Here is an 8,102-nt window from a genome sequence, read left to right on the forward strand (position 1 = left end):
TGTTACAATTTCACGGCTTTCAGTTACCCTCTCCTACCCCAGGTACGCAGCCTATACCGCATGTGACATCCTTAACTATTTTAGGCATTCCATTCACGTCCCTTCCCACTCCCCATTATGACGAAGTTTGGCAACCTCTCCTTCAGCAAATTCGAGGGTTGTTCTTCACCCTCCGATTTCGTCGACTTCATTTATGGCATCGCATTCAGTTTATCAATATCTACGTGGCATCTAAATTGTGGTATAGGGCTCGGGTCTTTCCCCTCCCTGAGATTTACGCCAAAAGATTTGAATCTCTGTTCCTTTGGCACATATGGCGGGGTTACTATTTTCGCATCCCCAGAACTGCCATTTATCTCTCACGTTCCCGCGGTGGTCTCGGTTTAGTTCATATCCGTCTCAAATGTCAAACTCTCTTCATGGCAGATTCCTACGTGGGTCTTTCATCCGTCGATTCTATTACGAACCATTGGTTTAGTTGTTTTTGGCCGGAGTACGCTCACCCTGTCAATCCCCCTTTTATTCAATTTGCCGATCAGTGTCCGAAATATGTGTTGATCTTTATTCGATATTGGATTTATGCCGGGGTGCCTTTGGTCCCCCAGCAGCACAATGCTCGCTCATTATATTCTGTTCTCTTCACATTGTCCTCTCAGCCGACTCAGTTACGAGTAGTACAACACTTTCCACATATAGAGTGGCGGCAAGTCTGGGCTAACATTTGGAACCCAATCTTACCTCCCTATATGCAAGTGTTATGGTTTCAAGTAGTCCATCAACTTATCCCAACACGTGCGCGGCTTTATGCTATACAACGAGCACCTGATGCTTTGTGTACTATATGTCGTTCTGAGGACACTTTGGCTCATCGGTTTACAACATGTGAGGGAGCGCCAGTGATATGGAACGCCTTGCAGGTGATGGTGGGTCGTATCACTCGTCGTCCGAGTGCACAGTTTCACATTGATCATCTGCTCCTGCCGGACTTTCATTTTTTTCCCCCCACTAAGCATCGGACAGTGCTTTTCCTGCTAGCCAGCACTTTACTATATTTCCAGCGGCATATCACGTTACTGGATGCACGCACTTATTTTGATTTTCTTCAACGTACACGCCGGAAATGTTATTCTCCGCAGCAGGAAAGGATTTCTTTTAGTAGGTTTTTAGAAGTGCTTTTGTCATGAACTAAAGTTCCTCTCTCGTGTTTTTTTTTTTTTTTTTTTTTTTCTTTTTTTTTTTTTGTTATTATTATTATTATTATTATTATTATTATTATTATCATTGTTCATATTATTATTATTATTATTATTATTATTATTTTTTACTTTTGCATTTCTTTATTTCTAGTTCTCTGCATTTATAGTTGTAGACCCAGAATTGGTGATTTTTATATTTATGTCTAGTACTTTTCATGTTTAGACTCAGCTAGTTGAGTCCATTTTGTATTTTTCAAGAAGGTAATAATAAAACTAGTGTAATGGTTAGCACTCTGGACTCTGAATCCAGCGATCCGAGTTCAAATCTCGGTGGGACCTAGTACTTCTTTTTTCAGTAAATATTTTATACACACAAAACTATACTTTGATCACAGCATTTCATACACACGAGCACCGGTTGGTCCCATGGTGTAATAGTAAGCATTCAGGACTCTGAATCCAGCGATCCGAGTTTCAAATCTCGGTGGGAGCTCGTATTTCTTTTTTTCCAATAAATATTTTATGCACACAAAACTATACTTTGATCACAGCATTTCATACAGAGGACTACTTGTTGGTCCCATGGTGTAATGGTTAGCACTCAGAACTCTGAATCCAGCGATCCGAGTTCAAATCTCGGTAGCCCTCCCTGCTGGTCTAGTTGCTAGCACGTGCGCCTTTGGTGTACGGGGTCCCGGGTTCGATTCCCGGTGGGAGAGCCTATGTGATTTTCACTGTCCTCGATATTTCTGTGTTCGTGTCCCTGTTGCTCTAGGTAATTGCAGAAAGCAAGTAAAAATGAGTAAAGCAAGTACAGTTAGATATAAGTAGTGTAAGTAAGTTACTGGAACACGTTCGGTGAATCAGTTGACTTTAAAAAAAAGAAAAAAAAAACGGTGGGACCTAGTACTTCTTTTTTCAGTAAATATTTTATACACACAAAACTATACTTTGATCACAGCATTTCATACACACGAGCACCGGTTGGTCCCATGGTGTAATAGTAAGCATTCAGGACTCTGAATCCAGCGATCCGAGTTCAAATCTCGGTGGGAGCTCGTATTTCTTTTTTCCAATAAATATTTTATACACACAAAACTATACTTTGATCACAGCATTTCATACAGAGGAGTACTTGTTGGTCCCATGGTGTAATGGTTAGCACTCTGGACTCTGAATCCAGCGATCCGAGTTCAAATCTCGGTGGGACCTAGTACTTCTTTTTTCAGTAAATATTTTATACACACAAAACTATACTTTGATCACAGCATTTCATACACAACAGCACCGGTTGGTCCCATGGTGTAATAGTAAGCATTCAGGACTCTGAATCCAGCGATCCGAGTTCAAATCTCGGTGGGAGCTCGTATTCCTTTTTTCCAATAAATATTTTATATACACAAAACTATACTTTCATCACAGCATTTCATACAGAGGAGTACTTGTTGGTCCCATGGTGTAATGGTTAGCACTCTGGACTCTGAATCCAGCGATCCGAGTTCAAATCTCGGTGGGACCTCGTACTTTTTTTAAATGAATATTTTATACACACAAAACTACGCAATAAAATAAAGATAATATACACGTTCTTTCAAAAGTGTTTGCATTTCTTCTTTATCCTTGCGTTTTGTATTATTATTATTATTATTATTATTATTATTATTATTATTATTATTATTATTATTATTATTATTATTATTATTATTATTATTATTAAATTTTAATATAGAGTTTGGGGTAAGAGGGGAAAAGGATTTGAGGAATACCGAAAAGAAGTAATAATATGGAAGTGAAGAGAAGCTCTTTTTGTTTTATTGATAATATCCGTGCCTTAGTTCGTACCCTTGTTTTCTCCAGTTCTATCCAATGACAATGCCAGCAGGGGGGCAAGGGAGCGAGTACCCTGTTGGTGACTTCGTTTTCAACCATCAGAAATATGGCATTGTAATGTAGGTCAAGTACAATATAAAACTATCCTTTTTGGTATACAAAAGAATAGCTGCCTTCTCAATTTTCTCTGCCCCTTCGTTCCCCCTCTTAGAAAATAAAGCTGTCGCTGCCATTGTTTTCATCCAACCGCGGGAAATATTAAATATTTAAATCAGATGAGTTCCAATTGGGGCACTGCTTACAATTTCTGCGTTTCTTTATGTCTTTCTACTATGTGCTTTATTATATGTTAGGCATAGGGGTCATCCACATGCGTCAAACGGGGGGGGGGGAACTCAATTTAGGGGCCGCTCAAAAATTTTGTGTCCCCTGATCCAAAAATGCATCAAAAGATCCAAAATATTTCAATCAAAACTTCTGTTGTACGCCTTGTATCTAGAGAACTGGATATAGTGTAGCTAAACCCAAACTATCACTTATATCAGCATGATATACTTATTCCTTTAAAAAAAAAAAAAAAAAAAAAAAAAACGAAAACTCGATTTAGGGGCCGTTCAAAAATTTTGTAGCTCCCTGATCCAAAAATTAATTATTGGAGAAGACCATAACCTTTTGATGCATTTTTTATCATTCCTAAAATTCTTAGTCAAGATCGCAATTTTTTGATGCTTTTTTTTATCATTTCTAAAATTCTTGTTTTGCTGTAATTTTTATTTTTGATTCTAAGTTTATATGCAATCTTTTAAACAAATAATTTTATTCAGCTATTCAGCGTGAATTGCTTCATTGTTGTCAAATACAAGAATTCAATTCTCGAATAGTAGCGAACACCTGTTCCATTTACTTAGTTATCACAATTTTGATATGAAAACTAATCTTGCCTTTGTCACAAACAAGTTTTTTATCATTGAAGGTGCAAACAAGTTTACTTCTAAATTTTTTAACAGATATAGAAGGAAAATTAATAAATAAAGATAAGAGAACTAATTGCACGGGAATTACAAACTGATATATTGAGATTGAAGCTCGATATTAAATTCCATAAAAAGGATTACCATCTTTGCCCTGCAGGTCTGTTTGCTTTATCTTTCATTAACGTAATAGATCACTATTTTTAAAAAACGCAACTAGATTGTATTTGTAGTGCTTAGGCTTTTCTGAGTGTGAGTGCACTTTTCCTCCCCTTCGTTGTTCATGATGGAGAAGCATACTTAAAATCGTGGCTTTTAAGATTTGTTCTTTCTGGAGAAAGAGGATAATGATGCCTGGCTAGGGCTGGCCCTGATTGTCCCTGCGTTTCGTCCTAAATGAGTCCCTGATGTATCTGCACATTTTCAATTCTTGTTACTATGAGTAGCAATACTGCAAAAAAGGAAATGTATCCCGCTACTAGAGCCCTCTGTCGCATAGGTTGCAAATGAATCAAGTCATAACGTAGACATTTTATAAACAACCAGCATACATAATTCAGTTTCACAACCGTCAATGGGAAAAAAAGGAACGTCAATGGGTAACTCTACATTGTAAATTTTTAATTCAAATCTGAATGAAGTGTTTAATGAATTCGTTTCTATTTTTTGGTATATTAGGTAGACAATGCAGAAATAAAAATTTTGTCTGAAGAACATACTTTTTCAGTGGAAAAGGGTTCGAATTTGTTTGTGGTTTCTTAACAGTGGAAACATATTTGGCGGAAACTTTCTGGCATCTGCAGAATGGTAAACTTGCTAATTCATTTAGAACTGACAATAATAAAACCAAATGCACGCATTTCAGCGACAGAGAAAAGACCCAGTTAGAATATCACATCATTTTTTTCAAATGAGGTTATGAAATGTCTGCTGAATGCAAGTAGGACTTTTATTACATGCTCTACAACATGTAAACAGGTAATAAAAATCGTTTTCTATACAATTTCGGCCGTGTTTGTTGTCACTAATGCATGACAACAAGGAAAAACATTCACCATCTCTTGTCGTCCGTCATAGGTATATTCAAAAAGTTGATATGAACCTTTGTTCTGTGAATGTTTGTGTACGCTTACATTCGTTCTACCTGTGTATATTGGTTTTAATTTTCCTTTTTCATTCTTTTTCAAAACAAAAGATATGAACACAGAAAAAAAAGAGATAAACGAGTGTTGGATATGTCATACGTTGTTTTGTGTTGCTTGGAGAAGTAGCATTTTACTAAAACGAATTAAGGTTGCCACCTTTCCAAAGCAAAATGTAGGGCCAAGCAATGCAGCTAAGGCCTTTCTACTTAAAGTGTGCTCTCGGAAAATATGTGAAACATTCTTGAGCACTACTCCCGCCCCCTCTTACGGTGAAAACACTCCCTTTGCTTTGAGGGAAGAAATGAGTGACGTCAATTGTGTTGCTAATTTGTCATTTAGTCCGTTGGTCTTGACGAGTGAAGATCGTAAGCTTCTTAGAATAGCTAAGAAGACAGTGCACAGCGAAGTCAGTGAAATAGCTCATTTTGGCAACGCTCCCACATCCAACTATTGAAAGATATCGGCCACAGCCAACGGTGCCGACTTTCCAAAATTTATGTGGGTGCACAGGCGCGGATCCAAGGGGGAACTATAGGGGCTATAGCCAAGGGCGCCGATTTCTCTGTTAATTTGGGGGGGCATTCAGATGCAGACGGCATATATATGAGGATTTTAAGACATATTATATTCAAATTATGCCAAATATTGTATATGCACAAATACAATGAGGGGGCCCGCATGAGCTTTGGGGAGCCCGGGCCCCCTAGGATCGGCGTCCTTGGCTATAGTCCCCCTTGATGCTGAGGTATACACTGAATAAAATGAGCTTCAATCCTGCTTTACACTGGATAAAGTGGCAAGCTATGGTTTAGCCCCTCCCTTGATCATATCCTCCCTTAAGGTCCCAAGAACCTTAGTTTTTCTTTCAATTTATTATTGCTACACTTATGGACCTTTATATAGCTCTTTGTTTACACATGTTATTGTTAATTTTGTATTCTATGTTATATAGTTTCAGTGTAAAATGGCTGCCTTGCTGTATCTGGAACTTTGGCAAATAAATAAATAAATATCCTGGATCCGCCACTGTAGGGTGGATATCAATAGCAGGACGTGTTAGCCTATATGTTTTCAGGGAAGTCTCAATGTTTGATTGATTTATTTTTAGTTTAAAAAATTATGAAAACTGTTATAAAGGCCTGTGCTGTGATAAACTAAAATATTTCGGTACTATAAGGATAAGTTGGGGCTGCCCTAGCTCAGTCGGTAACACGGCTGACTTAAACGCAAGAGAAGCGAGTTCAAACCCGGGTCCAAACTAAAAGTCTTGTGGGTGCGGTGCACCCACAATATTATTTCTGTGGGTGACGGAACCCCGGAGCACCCACGTAGTCGGCGCGCATGGCCACAGCAATTTGTCCCTCCTCTTTTGAGGGAGGTACGGGGAAACACATCAACAACGGCGCCAGCAGAGTCACACTTGAAATTGCAAGACTTTAATATACAAAATAAAATGAAATTGGAAAGCTCTAATATACAAAATAAAATGAAATTGGAAGGCTCTAATATACAAAATAAAATGAAATTGGAAGGCTCTAATATACAAAATAAAATGAAATTGGAAGGCTCTAATATACAAAATAAAATGAAATTGGAAAGCTCTAATATACAAAATAAAATGAAGTTGGAAGGCTCTAATACACAAAATAAAATGAAATGAAATCTTTGAGTTTAACGTCCCACGAATATGCCCGTTAGGCTAAGGAATGATGATGGGAGAATTGGTGGAATGAAAATGTGGAAGGAAACGGGAGTACCCCGAGAAAACCCATGGAAACTATGTTTTCCACCACAAACTTACTTGTCCGGGGATCGAATCAGGGGCCAAACACACCAGAGGTAAGCGCTCTATCACTGAGCCATCGCAGCTAATGTACAGAGAACATATCAGTGGGTGATTTTTCGCAATGCAAGATAATTCTGTCTAGTAAAGAACGAAAAACGTTTCTATCTAATTGATAAGAAAAGCAAATGAGACGATTTAAATCATAAGACCCTATATCGTATAATGCACAGGGTGTTAATCAACTATATGGACAAACTTTAAGAGATGATTTCTCACATCAAAATAAGAAAAGAAAAAAGTTCAAATGGACCTATAAGGAAAACTGCATAGTTTCAGAGCTAAGGTTGCCCAAAGCATGGAAATAAAATGCAACACCGTTATTTTGAATACAAGGAATCATGGAGTACCGATCCATACTGGGGTAAAGAAAAAGTCACATATACTGTATCCAACAATGTGATTTTCAGCAATGTGGGATGGGTGCGTAAGGGGAACTCCACAGACTATAACTTCCAGACAAGTTGCAACAGAATTCCCAGATAGCAGTCAACACGGAAAGCGTCCATAAGAGGCGTGAAGTATTAGAAACCATCAATTCTGCAGTTCCTTGTGATAGGAATAACGCATATTGCGATGTGTCTTTTCATGTTTTGGACAGCCCTAGTTCCGAAACTATGAACTTTTCCCACCATATGCTCAGATGATCCTTTTTTCTTACTTTGATGTGAGAAATCCCCCTCTTGAAGTTAGTGGTATAGTTTATTAACATCTCGTATATGGGCTAATTTAAATAGATATTAGGCCTATAAAGGTCTATATGTTACGTTCCTATGTATTCTAGAAGAGGCCTATATATTACCTTCGTATGTATGCTATTAGACCTATAACGATACGTTCCTTTGTATGCTAGGAGAGGCCTATATATTACGTTCTACGTATGTACGCTAGGAGGCTATAATGACACGTTCATATGTATGTCGTAAGGGGACAGCGGTCAAAACAAGCAGTCCAGAATTAATTATTACTTTAATTTCAAAATAATAAATAGAAAACATAAATTTGAATTTTAATTACTTCAAAATAAGTTTCATAAGAAATGTTTTTCCAATGATTACGTAATCTTTCCAAGATAGGAGAACCCTCATACTCCCTTTTATATTAATAATGTTTGATA

At 37.6% G+C, this 8,102-nt stretch overlaps 2 non-coding genes across 2 annotated transcripts; both read left to right on the plus strand.

Moving 5' to 3' along the window:
- Window positions 1-2,336: 2,336 nt before the first annotated feature.
- TRNAQ-CUG (transfer RNA glutamine (anticodon CUG)) lies at window positions 2,337-2,408 on the plus strand. Its single transcript has one exon. It is a non-coding gene; the product is annotated as a tRNA-Gln (tRNA).
- Window positions 2,409-2,643: 235 nt separating this feature from the next.
- Window positions 2,644-2,715, plus strand: TRNAQ-CUG (transfer RNA glutamine (anticodon CUG)). The gene has a single exon. It is a non-coding gene; the product is annotated as a tRNA-Gln (tRNA).
- Window positions 2,716-8,102: the final 5,387 nt, after the last annotated feature.

Source organism: Thermobia domestica, unplaced genomic scaffold (assembly GCF_964235325.1).
Source record: "Thermobia domestica unplaced genomic scaffold, izTheDome1.hap1.1 HAP1_SCAFFOLD_117, whole genome shotgun sequence".
Lineage (NCBI taxonomy): Eukaryota > Metazoa > Arthropoda > Insecta > Zygentoma > Lepismatidae > Thermobia > Thermobia domestica.